The 20,922-nt window shown below is 39.2% G+C and overlaps 1 long non-coding RNA gene across 1 annotated transcript; it reads right to left on the bottom strand.

Moving 5' to 3' along the window:
- Positions 1-450: 450 nt before the first annotated feature.
- Positions 451-12,759, bottom strand: LOC309647732. The gene is made up of 2 exons (XR_014256271.1): positions 8,355-12,759; positions 451-8,027 (listed from the first exon to the last, which is right to left on the bottom strand). It is a non-coding gene; the product is annotated as an uncharacterized lncRNA (long non-coding RNA).
- Between the last annotated feature and the right edge of the window lie 8,163 nt (positions 12,760-20,922).

The raw sequence follows: 20,922 nt of genomic DNA, 5'->3' as shown, positions 1-20,922 counted from the left end.
ATAAAGGGAAGAATCTTTCCATACGTTCATTGAAATTTTAACTTCTTCTTCTCTGTATTATTTGGACAAATCCCTTGTTACTTTTGTATTGGATTATTCAAATTTTTTTGTCAATTTTTGAATGTTCTTTTAATTCTAAGAAAATTGCCATTTACTCTTATATGAATGGCAAATATTTCTTCATTTCTGTCATTTTTGTCTTTTATCTATGAGAGTGGGTATAACTTTTAAAATCCTCCCTCACATGTGCTGCAAATTTCTTGCTAAGTTCATTAAGATATTTTAACCTCCCTTCTGGGGAGTATTATTGTAAATCTGATATTTTTCTTTCAATTAAAGCAGTAAAGAGTGTTTCTGTTTGGGTATATTAATAGAACCAACCACTTTCTGACCTGGATGTAATAGTTGTTATTGTATTTATTATATTTGTGATTAATAGTTTTTTTAAAAATTTCATTTGGTTGCATTTAAGGTATAGAATCATATAACCTGTAGAAGATAACTTTGCCACGTTTTTCTCTAGTTTTACATTTTTTTTTCTTTTCATGTCTCTCTGAATTGACTAGTACTCCTGAAAAGACAATTAAGTGATGGTGTCTTGATCTGGCCTAAACTAACTGCTCTTAGCCTCTCTCCTTCAAGTAGGATGCAGGGTGTGATTTCCCACGTGTTCTTCTCATCCAGAAAGGAAATAGTTAACTGCTCCTATTTCATAAAAATGTTTTTCTTTAATCAGGCACAGAGTTGGAATTTTTCATATGTCATTTCTGTATCAACTGAAATGAAAAGATAGTATTTTCATTGTGATTGATAGCAGTATTTTACGTAATCTTTAACTACGATTGAGTCCTGGAATAAATTCCTTTTTGTGACGGCCGTTGTTCTTTTCATGTATGTTGGATTCTATTTACTTGCAAGATATTCATCAGTAGCTGTGTTTTCTTCTTCATGCTGTAGAAGCTTCTTCAATCCTCACTCAGCCCTTGTGTTGCCAGAAACTTCCAGGATGAAATAATCGTCTCTCTTTCTCCCTTGTTTTTCCCTGGACTTTTATACCTAGAGTGAGACTCTCTGACTTTTCAGCTTGAAAATCTGAAATCCTGTTGGGAAGAATATGCTGGAGAATGCAGTTCCCCAAATTTCCTTGGCAATGGAAATAAGATTTTTAGAAGGAGGTGGTAGTTCAGGGGAAGAAATGAGAGACAATCATCACCATAGTTGTCAAAGAACCCTTTTTTAGTTTTCCTTCTCTGTTTTACCTCCTTTTAAATTTTAACTTTCCAATTTACTGCCTTTGGTTTTTATATCATTAGTTCTTTTATCTTCTCCTTTTGTTTTATTCTAACATACTTTTCCTAAATTTTCAGGAAATGCCTTAGTTTAATTTAATACATTATTGTTTAATGACATAAATGTTTAGGTCAATGAATTTCATCTGAGCACTGGCTTACTCGCATCTTAAAATTCTGTTACATACCAAATATAGTTCTCTTCCTTTGCTACAAATGCTACCTGTCCTTCAAATTTCAGCAAAGTAAAACCAGTCACTATAAAAGGGATGAGGGTAAGCATTCTCTTTGTTGTGGCAGTGGGAATGTGAGTTGAGACACTCTTTTTATAATTTGACCATATGTATAAAATGCACTATAAATTTTATGTCTTTTAGTTTATTAATCACACTTGTAATTTATCCCAAGGAGATGATTAGAGATACACAAAGGGCTTTCTATAATAAGGATGTCAATCCCAGTTCTATCTACAAAATTTGGAAGCTGCAAAAATGTCAAACAATGGAACAATATGGTTAAATGTAAGTTTTGGTAAAATCACATGATGGGGTATTCATTCTGCAGTCAGGTATTTTCATTCTAGAAATGTTTACTAAACCACTAAAAGTTATCTTCTTAGAGAATATTGAAAAATAAAAATATATCATAAGAAAGTTCTTAAGATATATTTTAAAGTGAAAAACGATGTTGCATCTTGTAAGAGCAATGTGTCTTCAATTTTGTAAGAGAATCATTTGTAAAATACATGTCAGAATATTTACAATTATTATTTATGGGTGTTGAAGATATAGGTAGATTATATTTTAACTTTTTTCCAAATTCTCCACATTATTCATTCATAATAACACAGAAAAATAATGAACATTTTTCATAATATGTGGGAATAAATAGGCCCAGTTTAGGAAGCAACCTGGGCATACAACTTACTGTATAAAATTATCTGGAAAGCAGCCTGGTGCTGCTTTTATTTTTTTCTTTTTTTAACATCTTTATTGGAGTGTAATTGCTTTACAATGGTGTGTTAGTTTCTGCTGTATAACAAAGTGAATCAGCTGTACGTATACATATATCCCCATAGCCCCTCCCTCTTGCGTCTCCCTCCCACCCTCCCTATCCCACTCCTCTAGGTGGACACAAAGCACCGAGCTGATCTCCCTGTGCCATGCGGCTGCTTTTTTTCCAGAGCATAAAATCTTTAAATCTTCTAGGCCTCCTGTAGTGATCAACTATTTAACTTTCAAAATTACTCCTCAGCATGCACATTTAATTGTTAGTTGAAAAGTTACACCAAGTTAATAGATTGTAACTGAAAGTAAACCAAGTAAATAGAAGATTTCTGGGCTTGTGTCTTAAAAGAAAGAAAGCAGATGCATTTTCAGACAGAAGAGAAGGAAGTACCATTTCTTCTTATGATTAGCTGGTCTCTAAAATAGTCATAGATATTATTCAGGGACCTGAATGATTGATAGATAAGGTCAGAACCACAGGCCTAAGTTAGAAGGGAGAAGCTCTTCGTCAGATAAAAACTATGAAACCAATTTCTAGTGAGCATTCTTGGTTTTTCAAAGCTCAGTCTTAAAACTTTCTTTAAATTTTTATTAAAATAAAAGAAACCGGAAAAGTACTTAATGTTGAATCAAAGCTGCTCTTGTGAATACTACACACAACGTAAACCAAAGAATAAATCAGTGCTTCTTTAGGACCTGAGTGGGCGGACAGGGTTTCTCTTAGCTTCTTGTAGCCATTTTGAGTAGAAAAAGAAGAAAAGCGGGGAAGTATTTTAAAGTGTGGTTGAGTCCTATTTTGGGAGACAGTCTGGAAATTATTGATGCTCGAAAACTACTTTTTTTGTAAATCAAAACTAGACCACATGAATGAAATTTCTCTTTCTTGTTGAGAAATGTAAATTTTTTTTCAAAATCTAAATCACAAACAGAGGTGGCCTTCCCTAACAAACCTATTCAAAGTAGGTCTCTGCTGATCAATCAATCATAACTGCCTTCTTTCCCAGTCCTAAAAATTCTTAACCTTTCTTCCTTCCTTCCTTCCTCTCTTTCTTTCATTTCTCTCCTCCACTGAAATGCTTATTCTATGAAGGCAACTTGTCTACCTCTTATAAGTACTTATAAACTCATTACATAGCTATTTAATGAAAGAAGAAACGATATTTAAAGTCTATTCTCATAATCGCATGTATAACTGGATTACTTTAATCTTTTAACTGGAAAAGCAATTTCAATAACAAGAAAAAGAAAACTGGTTTTGAAGTAAACGATTTGGGCAGTATAAATCTTATTCTATTTTTGCCACAATGAAAATAGTCAGTCTGAGGCAAAAGACCTTGTACTGATCTGGAAATGGAATTATGAATAAAGTTCTAGGGGAGGATTGTTTATGATTCAGAGATGAACAGCTTCTCTTAGACTCCTGAAAGTAGCAGTACTTTTTATAATGTATTTTAAGAGTGATACTGATGGAGAAAGCAGTAGTGTGCAATTGCATTCATCTTACTTTGAAACAGCAAGTCTATTCTAAACTTCTCTAATAGTTGTTTTTGTTTCTTTTTATGAAACTAGTGCTAAAGCATGACAGAAATTATTGCTTCTAAACAGGGCTAAATGCACTTTCAAATGATATCTTGTTTAGAAGGTGAAGCCATGTCTACAGAAGCGCTGCATCTTGAGATTTTTTTCATCAATGACTCTAGGATTTCTAATAAAACTCCTTCTGTGTTTCTCAGTTTGGGGTATTATTTAAGAGTGTGGACTTGATGTCCGACTAGCCCAGTTTGAAGCTGTGTGACTTTGGGCAAGTTATTTCTTTCTGTGTCAGACTTCTCTTATAAAATGAAAATTAGCAACAGTGGCTGCGAATGTGAGGATTAAACATGGGGCACATTTGTTGGTACAGTTAGAACCGTACCAGTGCCTGGTAATGTGGCTGCTTCCGTGGTTGTGTTATGATTAGTATCTTTACCATTATTTGATTCTTTAGGAAGCTGCCATTGATCTTGAGAGCTGACTAGATGGTCAAGGAACAGGTGACCAGGGTCATTCCTCTGCATTTACATCAAGGATTTCCCGTCTCATTTCTGATTTCCATTCTCTCGCCTCAGGAAGTTCCCAGATCTGCACCTGTTCACTGATTTTACCTCTTCTGCCAGTAGAGACTATGGCAGCCAAGACTCGGTAGGAAACAAAATGGTCTTTTTCACCCAAATCGTATTTCAAAAAGGGAGAGCTAAGAAAAGTGAGACTATCCCAGTGGAAATGAAATCTCTTCAGTAGTGGATAAATCGGCAGCAGTGGAATTCAACCTGAGTTTGTAGAGGTTAAAGGTCATTTTGGAGAGTCCAGGAATCCTTCAGTAATCCTGATACCAGTTTAGATGCTTAATTTGCCCCAGACATGCTAGGAGGGCTTTACAGCTATTAATTCATTTGCTCTCTTAACAAACTTTCAAGGCAATTGCCATTATCATGCCCATTTTACAGCTGAGCAAACCAAGGCACAGAGTGTTTAAGGTACTTGCACAAGGACACTCTGATTTTAAGTAGCAGAACTGTGGAACTCTGTGGAACTACAGAGCATGCCGTGACCAGTGTCCTGCAGCTCAAGGCATGCATTTACAAGCACTGTTTTTACACAGGTTAACCCAGGGGCATCAAGACTTTTATTGGACTCTTGTGCTACTTTATTTTTCTTCTGAGAGTTGGAAATCTCAGCTGTGCTTTTCCTCCACCGCACAATTGATAGTGTCTGCCCCTTCCATATAGCTTGACAGCTTCATGACTAATAGTTTATTTCTCAGTTTTTAAATGCATAGTGGTTTGAAGAATTTCTCAGAATGTCATGCATAAGGCAGGCCACATCCAGAACTTTTTCTCTGACAAGGAGAGCAGGCCTGAAGATGCAGTAAGAACTGAAATACAGAAGGAAGCCGGTGTGCCCATATGGCAAAGAATGCCCACCAGCTACTGCTGGGCACCTGCCATCTCTCCCTGTAACTGCAGCTGCAGCACTTAAAAGGCAGCAATGCCTGTGATCCCCAGGTTATCCTGAGGTTCCATGTAATAAAGAGCTGGGGGATCGCCCACCCGCTGTGGACCCCAGGCGCTGCAGCAGGTAAGAATTTGTCAGGAATGTAGGAGCCAAAGATAGCTCACACACAGCCCACGTTTTCTGGATCTCCTGGGAGCCTTCATGCTGTGCATCAACCAGTTTGATTATAACGCTGAATGAAAGTGACCTTAGCCACATTTGAGTTGCTCTTGTGGTCAGCCCTGGAACTGAAACCAGACTTTGTGGTTTGGCTATTTCTACTTATTTCTGCTCTGAGTTGAATATAGTGACGTGTTCTGAAAACTGTAAGACAAGTCTTTAACATACATTACTGATGATCTGTTTAAAATTTTACTCTGCTACATTTGTTTTCATCTTCGAAAAAAACAAGTAGCCCATTCCCCAAATGATTTTTGTCTATAAATGTAGAATAATGGGCTCTATCACTGCGAAATTAAAATCAGAATAATTTCATCACCAAAGCTCTTTTAAATTGTCCCACATTAAAAAGTAAATGATCAGTAAAAGCAAAACTGAGTTGACTTTGGGTACATCAATCGGAAAGAAGAAAGAGTCTGATGGCTCCAGCAAGTGGATCATTACTTTAGAAGAACCATTCCTTACATTTTGAAAAAAAAAAAATTCAGGGGAGTCCAAACACATAATTATATGAATTCTTTCTTGAAACTCACCGTTGTTTTTGTGACTCCTGTCTAAAGGCGGTGGCCCTGCCTCATGCCTGACAAAAATGTTGAAACTGGTTAATTGCAAAATAAATAAATTTGTAAAGGAAAAAAGTCAGTGCATGGTCCCCTCTCTAATCCAGCAATATCCATCTCAATGGGGGTCCTTCTAAGGCTGCTCAGAGACATTCATCTCTGGTTTTCTAGGTCCATTTCCTTCCCTAAACCATTAGCTACAGCTCAGCGGGGATGCAGAAAACTCTGCATCCCCCCACGTTTTGAATAATCACCAAGTCCAAAGCAGGGGGTGTGGGGTATTCAGGGAGGGACCGGGCAGACCCAGCTCTGCTCTGCACACCTGCCAGTCTGATGCCACTGTCAGGTGCTCCCAGCTACTCTTATGCGTATTGCCGGTATTATCGACTTTCCGGTCCTCTTACTGCAGATCCAATATACGGCCTGGATCTTGCAAACCTTGGCTTCAACTGCTGCAAATGTCTCAGAGTAGAAATTCCTACCGGAACTAGGATTCGGGGGTTTCATGCCAAATAATCACATGAGAGACTATTGAATGCCTTGCTGAAATCAAGATATACGACACGATTTTGGCTTTCACTTTCTGTACAATAACATTAGTAAGAAAGGAAGTGATGTTAGTTTTGTACACCTTGCTTTTAGAGAACTTGCTTTGGTTCTGGTTTTAATGATGACTTCCTTTTTCAAGTAATCTGCTCATGGGGAAGGAACTGGTTCCTCTCTACATATTGAAATCAAATCTACATCTTACCCTATGAGATCAGATAGGTCATTGTACTTTTAATTGTCATTCATTCTTTTTTTTTTACAGCCTTTTTTGAAAAGAGCAATTAAGGGGAATTTAAGAATAATTAATAGGACCAGACAATAGCAGTGTAATAAAACATTGCACTAAAAAAAGGCCAAATATAATTAATAAAATAAAAGTAATTTCCAAATGACTAGGAGGAAAAACAATGCTGATTTGCAGCGAACAGCGGTGTTGAACCCTAGTGGAAAACGTTCACTTTGACATTTGGATTCGAAACCCTGTGAACCTTTAGAAAATATGGGTTTCAAGAAATAAAGAACGAAAAAACAAAACCCAAAAAACTAGGCTCAGAAAATGAGTGTTACCACTTTTGTAAATCTGCCAAGATTCTCAATACAACTGCCAAAGTTTTGATGTTCAGAAGAACGCAGCGGAATTGCTGACACGCATGCTGCATAAATGACTATTCATCGAATGAATGCTGCAGCTTATATGTGACTGCTTTCCCTGGCTGACTAATATATCAAGCATGGTCCTTGTTTTGTGCTCTGACAAACTTTCTCCATTGCCATAGTAACCTCTACGTGTTGGCGGAAGCTGACGTCATTCAAGGTATTATTCATTCCTAGTGAATTGATACTCAGTGCTAATAAGCCTCAGGAAGATGAAAAGAACCAAGTACACACACTGGTTAAACATTACTTAACCCTTTCACCCCACCCCTTCCTCATATGCCCCCTGAGGGGATTCCGGAGGAAAGCTGAAAATGCCATCTGCCCTCGGGATGATTATACAGCAAGGGTCGCAGTTAAATTACAGCTTACTTTTCTCAGTAGGTTTATGTCATGGTATCAGTCTGCTCAGGCTGCCATCACAAAATACCACACACGGAGTGGCTTAAAAACAGAAATGGATTTTCTCACTGTCCTAGAGGCTGGAAATCCAAGATCAAGGTGTTGGAAATTTTGATTTCTGGGGAGAACTGTCCTCCTGTCTTGCAGATGGCTACCTTCTGGTTGTGTCCTTGTATGGTGGAGAGAGAGAGTTCCTCTTCTTATAAGGACATCAGTCCTGCTGAATTAGATTCCCACCCTTATGACTTCATTTAACCTTAATTATCTCCAAAGACAGTCACATTGGGGTTAAGGGCTTCAACATACGAATTTAGAGGAGAGGGACACAATTCAATCTTTAACAATTGTCCTGCCTCTTTTATATTCAAAGACAAAACCCTAGGGCTTCCCTGGTGGTGCAGTGGTCGAGAATCTGCCTGCCAATGCAGGGGACACGGGTTCGAGCCCTGGTCTGGGAAGATCCCGCGTGCCGTGGAGCAGCTGGGCCCGTGAGCCGCAACTACTGAGCCTGCGTGTCTGGAGCCTGTGCTCCGCAACAAGAGAGGCCGCGATAGTGAGATGCCTGCGCACCGCGATGAAGAGTGGCCCCCGCTCGCCACAACTAGAGAAAGCCCTCGCACAGAAACGAAGACCCAACACAGCCAAAAATAAATAAATAAATAAATAAATTTTAAAATTACCTTTCTAAAAAAAAAAGACAAAACCCTAAACAGCACATTTCTAGTGGATGTATGGTTTTCATTATTTTATTTAAACAGGAAGATAAGATCGGGTTCATGTATAATGAAGAGCAAGATAGTGTTGTATCTGAGCCTGAACACCAGGTTAGTATCAGTGTAAATATACGCCTGCATTTGTATGTTGTAACTGTGTGTATACATAAGTTTATGTTAGAAATATTCATTGGGATTAAAGACCAAAAGGAAAGACTAGCTACATTACATTTTGTTTTGTTCGTTAATGTAAATTCAAACATGCTCTTGCATGAGTTTCAACGTAATTTAGTTTTACACTGGATTTGTCTCCATGTTAGATGTGTTCATTGTAGTCTTCACAGGAACTTTAGGGGGGACAGAGGCTGGATTACCTTCCTACTGAAAATGTGCACAGACCCCATCACCAGTATATACCAGTTAATGAAGACTTGACCCAAAGTACGTTGTGGGCAGAGTACAGAACAATAAGTAACACACAACCACAGTGATTCCCAGCTTCACTGCGTCATTCAGTAAATGTCTATACATTTGGTAAGTGGGCAATGACTTTCTAGGAAGGGAAAGAGAATATGTGAGAAATGGAGGCAATAATTAAAGATGAATTTCAGGAAAAGCAAGCAGCTGTCTAAGGTTGAAATAAAGAACAAGCATTAGAGACTGCTAAGGTCTGAATGTTTGTTTCCATTCACATGTGGAGACCTAATTCCCAATGATGGTATGAGGAGACCAGTCTGGAGGCTAATTCCACAGCCCAAGGCATAAACAAGTTCGGCTTGAACTAGGTGATGAGATGTGAGTAGCTTAAGAGATTCTGTCTTCGATTTGAAGGGAGAGCCAACAGAATTTGCCCCTGGGTTACATGTGTAAAAGAAAAGACCCCTGGTTTACTCTCAGGCATTTGGCCCCAAGCAAGTGGAAAAAAGAGAGTTGCCTTTGCAGAGCTGCCCTGCAAAGTAAGTTGCCTTACTTTGATGGTAAGACTAGAGATGATACTAAACAAGCCTGAACGACTGGGTTACTGAGGAGAAGGTTTGAGACACTCACTTTAGCACCAAAGGTAGACTTGGATCACGGTATTTTCATTCCTTCAGGGAAAATATGTCTACTTTATTAAACCTAATATCTGACTGGCCTGGACACTGCCTTCAGTGTTGGATAACAGACATTATCGAACAAGGGCTAAGTCCTGAACGATTCCCACCCCACAAATGACCATTTGGTCTTTAAATTACCGCTCACAGAAAATTCACAGAAAAAAAATTCAAAACAGTTTAAACTACACATGAGCATGCATTCATTTTGTAAATTAAATCCTCTAATGTTGGAGTTTAACAGCTATGTAAGAATTACTTTTTAAGGGAAAATGGGAATACTGTGGCATGCCAGAGATGTCTAAACCTTCCTGCTTAGTTTTTCTGCCTGCCCTAGACTGCTTCCTGCTAAGAAACTGTAAATAACTTAAACAAGGACCCCTGTTTCAGGCTCTGCTTTTTTGGGAGCCTGACCTAAGACACATAAACACACAGACAGCCTTCTCAATCTTTCTGATTGTCTCAGAAAGCAAGCACTGCTTTTTACTGTATAAAATACAGATGAACAGAGAAGATAAAAATCACTTTAACCCCACTGCCCACAGATAGCCTCTATAGACATGTTTCGTATATTTGGTGTCTTCTCCATGTATAAAATGTATATACGATTAGATTACAACACTAACTATACTATTCTGCACTCGCTTATTCACTGAACAATACACATTAGACACCCTTCTCTGCTATTACACATTCTTCTAAAGCTTCATTTATAAGGGCTGCATAGAATTCTATGATTTGGGCAATCGAAATAGCAATCAGGGTCACCCCGCTTTCTAAGCTGTTTATGAGATTGGCTCAAAATCGCCATATAACGGATGGGAGGAAGTTCAATGCCCTCACCAGGATTTCTGTAAATTACTAGGGGTGTTATCTTCTCACCATCCGTCCTAACTGGATGTTCAGGCTTTTCTTTTTCTTTTTTTTTTGTTTGTTTGTTTTGTTTTATTTTATTTTATTTATTTTTTATACAGCAGATTCTTATTAGCTATCTATTTTATACATATTAGTGTATATGTGTCAATCCCAATCTCCCAATTCATCCACCACCATCCCCGCCCTGCTTTCCCCCCTTGGTGTCCATACGTTTGTTCTCTACATCTGCGTCTCTGTTTCTGCCCTGCAAACCGGTTCATTTGTACCATTTTTCTAGATTCCACATATATGCATTAATATATGATATTTGTTTTTCTCTTTCTGACTTACTTCCCTCTGTATGACGACACTCTTTAGGTCCATCCACGTCTCTACAAATGATCCAATTTCATTCCTTTTTATGGCTGTGTAATATTCCATTGTATATATATATGACATCTTCTTTATCCATTCATCGGTCGATGCGCATTTAGGTTGCTTCCATGACCTGGCTATTGTAAATAGCGCTGCAGTGAACATTGGGGTGCATGTGTCTTTTTGAATTATGGTTTTCTCTGGGTATATGCCCAGTAGTGGGATTGCTGGGTCATATGGTAGTTCTATTTTTAGTTTTTTAAGGAACCTCCATACTGTTCTCCATAGTGATTGTATCAATTTACATTCTCACCAGCAGTGCAAGAGGGTTCCCTTTTCTCCACACCCTCTCCAGCATTTGTTATTTGTAGATTTTCTGATCAGGCTCTTCAATTAAATTAGTTCTCCCTGAGAATCTTCTCACCGTCTCACATAAGATCTGCTCTGTACCACCTGGACCCAGATATGAATTTCAGGTATTTTCCTTAATAAAAATATCAGAGGAGGCATTTGTGTGTGAGACTGACTGAGGATTTGGGGAGCTGGAGGGGTCCCCCTTGGGATAACGCAGACAACCTGATGCCTGACATCAGAAGTCACTGCTCAAAATAAACGTCTTGGTTGAGGAAGTTTTTTAAGTTCAAGTTTCAATCTTTATTTTTCAGCATTTCAGCATTTATCTCTCTTTCTTCCCCCTTTCCTTGCTTTTCTGTGTGTTCACCTACTTTTCCGTCCCTTTTCTCTCCAGAGCAACACCGAGTATCTCCCTTTTATTGTAGGAAAACAGTTCATCTTTGGGACAGTATCGTTCCTTGAGCTGAGCTGTGGCTCCTTCTTGGAACATTCTGTGACTTAGGAGAGAATCCTTCCACTTTTACTTCTTATTTAAACACTTATTTAGAAATCCTCCTGCTTTTATTTCCCATTTAGATGAGGGGGTTGTGTGTCACTTTTCCATTTACATGATTCCTCTAATGTTGAATATTTAAAATGTTTTCACTTTCTTGCCAATACAAGTCACTCTACGATAAATATTTTTATGACTAAACCTGCTTCTACATTTTCAACTTTCTTCTTCCAGAGGCCTGGAATGAGGATTTCTATATGAAGTGTATAAGCATTTTTTAAAGCTTATCATACTTATAGGTAACTTGCTTTCTCAAAAAGCTTTACCAATTTCTACTACCATTAGTCGTGTATGTCTTCTATGGATGTTATCATTTTTTTTCCTGTTTAACTATCTGATGTTGGAAAGCATAATCTCACATTTTAATCATTTTAATTTCTTTCATTGCTAGTAGGGTTGTAAGTTTTTTCCCCATAGGTTTGGTAGGAATGTGAATTTCCTGTTTTCTGAACTGCTCTTAATTTCCTAGGAACTCTTTTAAAAATTTAATTATTTTTATTAAATTTAAGAGCTCTTTGTATATTTAGACCTTTAACAAGCTCTTTGCCAGCTACTCTATTTTTGCAGCCTGTTAAATGTCCCACGTTTTCTAAACCTGCTCCTGCCCCTGCGTAAGCCGCTCCCATGAATACGGGCTGAACGTACGGACTTCCGATGAACAGAACACGGGAAAAGTGGTGGGATGTCTTTTCCAAGGTTATATGACAAAATACCTGTGGTTTTTGTCACGCTTCCTCCACCCTTTGAGGAAAAACCAGGAGAAAGCTCTGTGGAGAGGCTGGGAGCTCCATGTGAGTGAATTTGGAAGTTCCCGTCTGCAAATTGAGCCTTGAGGTAACTGCATCCTGGGCGGCACCTTGATTGCAGACTCCGGTGAGGTGTGTTAGGACCACCAGGCTAAGCCACGCCCAGTTCCTAATCCACAGAAACGCAGATGATGCCTGCTTGTTGTTTCAAGCTGCTCAGTTCTGGGGAAATCTGTTGCACATCAGTGGATAACTAAACAGTGGTTATCTTAACAAATCCTTAAACTCAACATTGTAAAAATCTCACCTATAATTTATCCTACTTCTGTTATGATTTCATTTTAACGGTGAAATGTTTAACCCATTTGGAATGTATTTTTGCACTAGAGAGATTACTTTTTTTTTTAAGTATTTGTTTATTTATTTATTTATGGCTGTGTTGGGTCTTCGTTTCTGTGCGAGGGCTTTCTCTAGTTGCGGCAAGCGGGGGCCACTCTTCATTGCGGTGCGCGGGCCTCTCACTATCGCGGCCTCTCTTGTTGCGGAGCACAGGCTCCAGACGCGCAGGCTCAGTAGTTGTGGCTCACGGGCCTAGTTGCTCCGCGGCATGCGGGATCTTCCCAGACCAGGGCTCGAGCCCGTGTCCCCTGCATTGGCAGGCAGACTCTCAACCACTGCGCCACCAGGGAAGCCCGAGAGATTACATTTTAAAGAAAAACAAATTATACGTTTTTTTTCTATAAAGTTAGGATAACACTTTTGTATTTTCACTGGAGGATTTTGCATCAATCAAGTGAGGAATTATTTGCAAAAGTGTTTTATAAGCCTAATTTTTAACATCTTTTATTGTGGTTATATGCAAGGAAAGATAGAACCTTTTACATAAATGTTTTAATCTGCTATAGACTATATTGATCGTGCCTTTTTATTTTCTGTATTTTTGATGCTTTGGGATTTGGGGGCCCTGAGGACCCTGGAGGGACTATCCCTCCCAGGCCTAGCCAATTGCTAGAGATGGCAGGGGATTTCCCGGCAGTCTGCACTGCGCCTGTCATAGGCAAATCAGCCAATCCAGACCCTACAACCCAACCACCTCCTTCCTTGCCCTAATCACTCCAAGGCCAGACGCCAGACAAGTAAGGATGCCCCCACACCCCAGAGCATGCTGAAATTATTCAGACTAGCCAATCCTAAACCTGCTGCTGGCCTCCTCCATTTCTTCCTGCAGAAACCACAATCAAGGTTATGCCTTCTGACCACCCCAGGTGCTTCCCTGTGTGGCTCTGCCTGGCATGGTGTGCCCCCCCTTCTCGAGATCTGAGGTTAAAACAATTTATCTTTTCAACGAATCATCTCCTGAAATATTGTCCTCACCATACCTGAAGGATAATAATAACACCTATATTTTAAAACATTCGTGTGTGTAACTATATATATAGTTGCTCTACTCCATCTTACGTATATGTATATACAATCACACACACACACATACACGTGTAAAATGTATACAGTCGCTCTTGCTAAAATTATTCCGTTAAGTTTATTTTGGGCAGAGAATTGTGTTCTTCTTTTTCGTATGCTCCATGCCTGTTATGCAAACTGATTTAACTGGGGAAGAAAAGACAGTTTTGCAGCATGCACTATTCCTTTCTAAATCTTCTCTGGCAGTGACAGGCCTCATCTGCAAGCTGTATTTCTTTAATTGTATTATTATGGGCATCCCTAGGCCCTCACCAGAGGATCCTGGATTGGAATACCACCTTGCTATCACTGTACATCATTGTCATAACCGTTCTTTTCACGGAAACGTATAGTGTTTCTCTTACGCGTAGTTGCCAGCTGCACCTTTTGAGCTCACTGTAAAATGGTACCGTAAGCATCATTACTATCATTCAACATTTATGAGCCGTGCCGCGTGAGGATGGGACCCTGGGGCGCGGCACTTCGCCGAGAGTCAGTCAATCAAATGTAATATATTCTCCTGACTGTGATGAAGACAATCTTCCACAAAAATCACATAGGTGGGAAAACTTAGAAGATTAACGGACAAAAACATAAAAAAACCCTTCTGACCTATTGCATTTTTCCCACAAGAAGAAATAAGCACCTCAGAATGTATTTTTGACCACTTTGCTGATCCTACTGGAAATTTTCCTCTTCTGTAGCTTTAAAGAGGGAAAGAAGGTGAAATCGAAGTTATGGAAGAGATAAGTGAGGGTGGAGATTGTCATTAACTGGCAGCCGGGGGAGAGATGGACGTGAACGCAGGCTACATGAAGTGACCCTCGGGAGAGAGGACGCGGGCAGCCCAGTGAGCGCAGCTGACCTGGGAAGTGGGCTCAGAACAGGGAGTTGGGCGGAGTCTATCTCACCCTGGGGTCCCGGCGGAGAGCACAGTCCAGAAGGCTGCACCTGCCAAGCGGTTCTTTCCAAGTGTGTCTTGTAAGGGGATGAGAGGGGGGACTTCTGGAGCAGAGGCTGGGAGAGTCTTCCCAGCCAGGCTGGGTCACGACGCCACCGGGTTGCCAACTCCTGCACCTGCTGATGCGGTGTCCCAGTGCCCTAGTGCATGACGAGGGGTCGCAGCACTCCCTCCGGGGTGAGGGTGACACTCTGGAAAGAGCTCTGGAGTCAGGAACCCAGCCCTTGGTGTGACTTTATCACCGCCTCTCTAGCCAGTTGAATGGTTACGAGCACCCACTGACCTTCAGCGATTCTGTTTCGTTGGTAAACTAAGATTAATAACAGCAATGCACAGCGCGCACATTAAACAAGGTTGAAATTTCCCAAGGAGGCACTTTAATCTGGAAATGGAAAAGAGCTACACAAGCTGAGAGGAGGGGAGTCCTGGAGATCAACAGGGCGCGATGGAAAACGTGACGGTATTAGAGGCAGGTCCCCTCCCGCGCACTGACTGAGTCAGACTCTGTATTTTCACAAGGTTCTCAGGTGATTCACATGCACATTCATGACTGAGGAAGAGTCTTCTAAATCACCTTGGTGGAAAGGAGACACTCAGCTTGCTTTTCACACTCAAGAGAACTTCTTGGATAAATTATGTGCTAATAAAATTCTTCTCAATACCTTGAGATATACTGACTTCTGATCAAAATTCAGAAGAAAAGCTTTTCAATGTAAATTAAAAATATAAATGATAGGTTTAGAATATAAGGATAACTTTATGGTTCAAATTCAGGAGAGGTGAATGAAAAGATCATATAGTTTAGAATCATGGGACCTGAATTCGAGTCCTAAATCTTTCCCTCACCCAATTAGCTCCCTTGCTCAAAAGCTGGAAGCCCAGGGACCTCAGACATAAAATGGGAGTAATGATAACCGTGGTTTTTCAAGAATGATAAGATTAAAAGACCAGTCATATATAAAAGTGATCTGTAGGCTTTCTAGTGATGTACACATGTTAATTGTTATTTTTGTTGCTTCTATCTTGAAATACTTGAGATTTTCTAAACCTGGGTGCTACTATGGGTAAAGTTTGCTACAATCATTTTTTTAAAAAATATTTATTTATTTAGGCTGCGCCGGGTCTTGGCTGCGTCGGGGGGGATCTTCACTGCGGCATGTGTAGCTGTGGCGTGCAGGACCTTTAGTTGCGGCATGCGCACAGGACCACCAGGGAAGTCCCTGCTACAAACATTTTTAAACACTGCCCCTTAGATAACCTGGTTACATGTGTCTCTAAATAAAATGCCCCCATGGAAGTTATTTTTCCCAGACCAAAATAACAGGAAAAGAAAGTGTGCCTTCTCTACAGCAAATAGTACACATGTATCTGGTGAAAAATGCAAATGTTGACACAGATTACACTTACATTCACTTTACTGCTTAGACTTAAGAGTGACAACCAGTTTTAGTGGGCATTCATGCTCACTATATTATTAATCAGTTATGCATTACAACTGTCATTTGGAAAACTTTACAATACACAGGGCTGTGCACTAATAACTTCTCTCCTCTTATGGTTTTGCTTCTATTTGGCCTTTGCCTTTACTTTAAACCTATTCATCTCTTTCTACTTTATAATATTTCCCCTTGTAAGCTATCGGATGTCCTTTTGGAAGGAGGAGAATAAATAAAAATAAATAAATAGATATCTCGGGATACTGTTCATAAGTTATGTTTGAGATAATTGTGTTTCATATATATTTATAATTTATAAATTAGATTTATGAGTTTATAAAATAAAAATATATTTATAAATGTAATTATAAATATATAAATATGTATATATTTATATACATATAAAACATAGATTTTAAGATGTATTTTATGATGGAACTAAATTGAGAATGTTTAGTTAAGTAATTATCAGACATCACAATTGTACTTGGTATTGATAAAAAGACAAGATGTAATTGTTAAAAATTCGAGTTTTGAACCTTGTGGTTTCAGAGACCCATGATAGTTCGCTTTTATTCTTAGCAATTTTCTAATAATACAGGAATTAAAGAGCAACCACATGAAAATCTGATACTAAAACAAACCACTTTGGTCTCTAGGGATGTATTTGAAATGATGCCTCAGTTTTTCTCTGGCAAATGTCTTCTAGCACGAAAGAAATTTCTAAAATGCCCAGAGGTGATGACATTTACACAGTTGATTTGAAACAAAGCAAAATGATTGATTACAGAGATTTCAACATTGAAACAAACGGGGCCCCAGCTGCTAAGTGGCTTTCACATGTAAGATTTTAGCACAGTTAAGAGATGCCTGACCTTGGTTAAGAGTCTTGCTGGCTTCTGGTGCATCAGCCCTCAGGCAGGAGGTGGTTTTCTAGGACTCCCGTAGATGAGAAATGCTTTCTGGAGGAACGTCTCTCTGCCCTAGTCTCTTGACTAAGAAAAAACAGGAAAATTATAGAATTTTCTATAGAAAATTATAGAAAAGTCTATAGAATTATAGAAAATTATAGAACCATATAGAATTATATGGCTCTGGGGATCTCTCGTCTTTGTTCAGCTTGCTTCCACTTTTCAGTGGTCTCTTTTCTCTTCCACCTGCCCCAAGGGGTATCTCATGATTTCCAACATGGAAAAGACATTGAATCATCATTTACACTGATTAAAAATGAATTTCCTGTCCTCTGTCAGCTCCAATGCCCTTAAACATTTTTGTTTTTAAATATCTTCTGTTTACTTTTGGAAGAAATTAATTTCTTGCTAAGAAATTTCAACTAATATGAAAGTAAACATTTTTTAGTAGGAGAAGAGTGATGGTCTTAAGATCATATCATACTTAAGACCAGCCTGACACTGACCCTACTTACTTATTTTCGAGGCTCCATAGAAAGGAGGAAGCAGAATCAAAAAGGTGTGCAGACGGCTGAGACAGTCTTGTTGCTTCCCTTTACTTTTCCTTCTTCTTCTGCTTTCCTAACATGACCCTCCCAACCCATTCCTCCAAGCCCCCGAGATGTTTAATTTCAGAACCAGATCTTAGGATGCCTCTTGCCTGCCTGGTGCCTTTGCTTCCCATTCGTGTTGCTTAGCAAGAATGCTGTCTTTTCCTGGCATGCCCTTCCTACCATCTCAGCTTCGACAGTTTCTAGAACACCTGACATAGCCAGAGAAAGCAGGAGCGGTAGTTTAAGTGCCTGTCTGTTATGTGTTTGGGGGACCAGGAACTGGTCGGATAGACTCTCATAGATGAGCTTCTAAGATCATTGAAGACTCTAAGATCATGGTAGAGGTAGGTTAGGAACAGGAGAACTCAAGACCTTGAAGAATAAATATCTAAACTGTTTTTGCCTTTTAAACTCTAGATGACAGAATTTTAAATATAAGGTGGTTATCTATCATAAACCATATACCCTATTGAACTCATTTATGAATGTTGTAATTTAAAAAAAACTGCAAGAGAGAAACTGAAAGCTGTTTGGTTACTAAAAATAATTTTAATTACAACAGTTTAAATGAATGTCTTACCTTTCTTGTCTAATGAGCATGAAACGCAATAATAATTACATAAATCACTCGATCTGTCAGATTCAGCTGGTTGAAAGTGTTTATTGCAATAATCAAGTCAGTATACTTGAATCAATCAACAAGAATTGTTGGAATTGTAATAGGGTTGTATATTCACTTATCCTGGTCATTTAATCATATGTTTAAAAATACGAAGTTTTCACCGATGAGATGTGGAAAAGAGCCATGCTGTTCGGTGTGGATTAACAATACAATAATAAGTAAAATATCCATGTCAGGGCAGAAATGAACCACAGAGTTATAGCTTAAGCGGATTTCGGAAAGATGGAGACAGAGTCAATTTCAACCCAAGGACATTGATCTGGGAAGGAAGTTTTACTAGAAATAAAAACAGGGTTCAGAGTCTTGGTTTGGGAAATGCATTTCATTTTAGGTCAGCAGGTAAAAAGTCTATCTCTATGAAAAGACTGGGGTAACTGAAGGAGTAATGAACCTGGAATCAGAGTCTGTGTGGTCATAAAGCCTGGATGGAACTGAGTCTAAGGTACCAAGACCCAGGAGATGAGTATGTAGGACAGAACGAGGACCCTTGGAGGAAAAGGAGTCACTTTATGAGAAATATCCAGACTGCAGAGCTCATGTGACAAACACACAAAGGGTGTCACCATTCAGAATCCTTGGTACTCACACTAGGAAAGCAAACTGCCTTTTGTTTGATAAAGTGAAAAGTAGCTACATCTTAGACCCTTTGACCCTTTGTAACTGAAAGAGTTTTTAATGTAAACTATACTTTGTAGCAATGCTAACTTTTTTTTCTAATCAGAGAATTTAGCAGAAAAATGCAGTATTTTCTTTACTTCAGGGGTTTTCAGGACCACCTGACCACTGCCTTATTCTGACTCCTGGAAACTGAAAGGAGTGATGGTATAAAACTCATGGGTAATTATAAATTAAAGATTAAATATATTTAAATCACACCTCTGTATAAATCATAGTGGAACTCTTTTCTCTCCTGTAATAGTATATTACTGATTAAAATCTGTTCTTACCACTTGAAGAAAAATATTTAAATCAAAACAATGATACTTCAGAAAGTAAGAATATTTTAAAACTAAAAATGTTTCCAGATCATTTGTATGTTTATAAAATTGCAAACACTTTCACGAACAACTCAGAGATTTATAAATAGATTTCACACCACATATGTGGTCTCAATAACCATGACACAAGGTCTGAAGTTTTCTAAGCCTCATGTTTTGGTCAATAAGCTCTGCATATACAAATGACATCGGTGTCTCCATGGTAACTAATGTACCTTAATTATGGTTCCCAACTTCAAGGGTTCCCCAGGCGAAAGCTGAAACTGACACCCTCCTGGAGGGCAAGGAGACTGAGAAAGAGGCAGACACTCCAGGCTGGTAGGCGGCAGGTATAATAAGCAAGGAGACTTACCTACAAGGCTTGTCCTGGGTGCTGCAAGATGAATGGATCTCCACACTTACCCAGCAGAATCATAAAAGTTTATAGAAAGACCTTAACGGGGTTCGGGCACGCGTACCATCCAGATGGTCCCAGCCACACAGCGCTCTCAGGGCTGCATCCTTGAACACGGCTCCCACTGCCTGAACGGTGGGCAGAGCGGACATTCCAAGGGGAGGGGAGGGGGTGGGGAGCCCCTGATTCCTCGCGTGGAGCTGAGAGTCAACTGGCGGTCACATCCTCTCCATGACCTCTTCCCACAGAATCACACTCTAAATATAAAGGCACAAATAGTTTAAAAGTCAAAAGATGGAATGAAACACCATGCAAACACTAATTTAAAAAAAAAGCTACAGATATCAGATATCTATATCAGAAAAAGTAGATTTCATCTCAAAGAATACTAGAGGTAAAAAAAATCATTTCAAAATGGTAAAGGGATCGATTCACCAGGAGTATATAACAATTTTAAACATTATGCACTGAAAACGGAAATTCTAAATGCATGAGGTAAAAACTGACAGGACTGCGAGGAAAACTACAAAAATTCAAAATTATTGTTGGAGATTTCAATACCCCTCCCTCAATAATAGTTACAAAAATGTCTTAGTTTGGGTTGCTGTGACCAATTAGCATAGGCTAGGAGGCTTATCTACACCACAAATTTATTTCTCACATTTCTGGAGGCTGGAAGTCTAAGATCAGGGTGCCAGCATGGTTGGGCTCTGGGGGAAGGACCTCTTCTGGGTTGCAGACAGCTCTCTTCTCATTTATCCTCACGTGGCAGACAGCAGAGAGCAAGACGCTCTCTTGTTTCTCCTCATCACAAATACCTTCATGGGGGCTTCACCCTCATGACTTCATCACCTCCCAAAGGCCCCTCCTCCGAATACCATCACTTTGGGGGTTAGGATGTCAACAGATGAATTTCGGGGGCACACAAACAGTTCATAGCAAATAAATAGAGAAACTGGACTCTCATACAAATTGGCGAAGCAGGACTTATAACTGTGCATTGATTTAAAAATGATGCTGTTTGCCAATAATATGAAATTTTCCTTTTGCTGTCGCATACTTTTAGGGACATAACTTTAATCTAGACATGCTGTTTTACAGGAAATGAATGTCTCTGTTTCC

The sequence above is a fragment of the Balaenoptera physalus genome (genome assembly GCF_965194825.1).
Source record: "Balaenoptera physalus genome assembly, chromosome: 18".
NCBI classification, from domain to species: Eukaryota; Metazoa; Chordata; class Mammalia; order Artiodactyla; family Balaenopteridae; genus Balaenoptera; species Balaenoptera physalus.
This window is presented reverse-complemented; position numbering and strand designations above follow the sequence as displayed.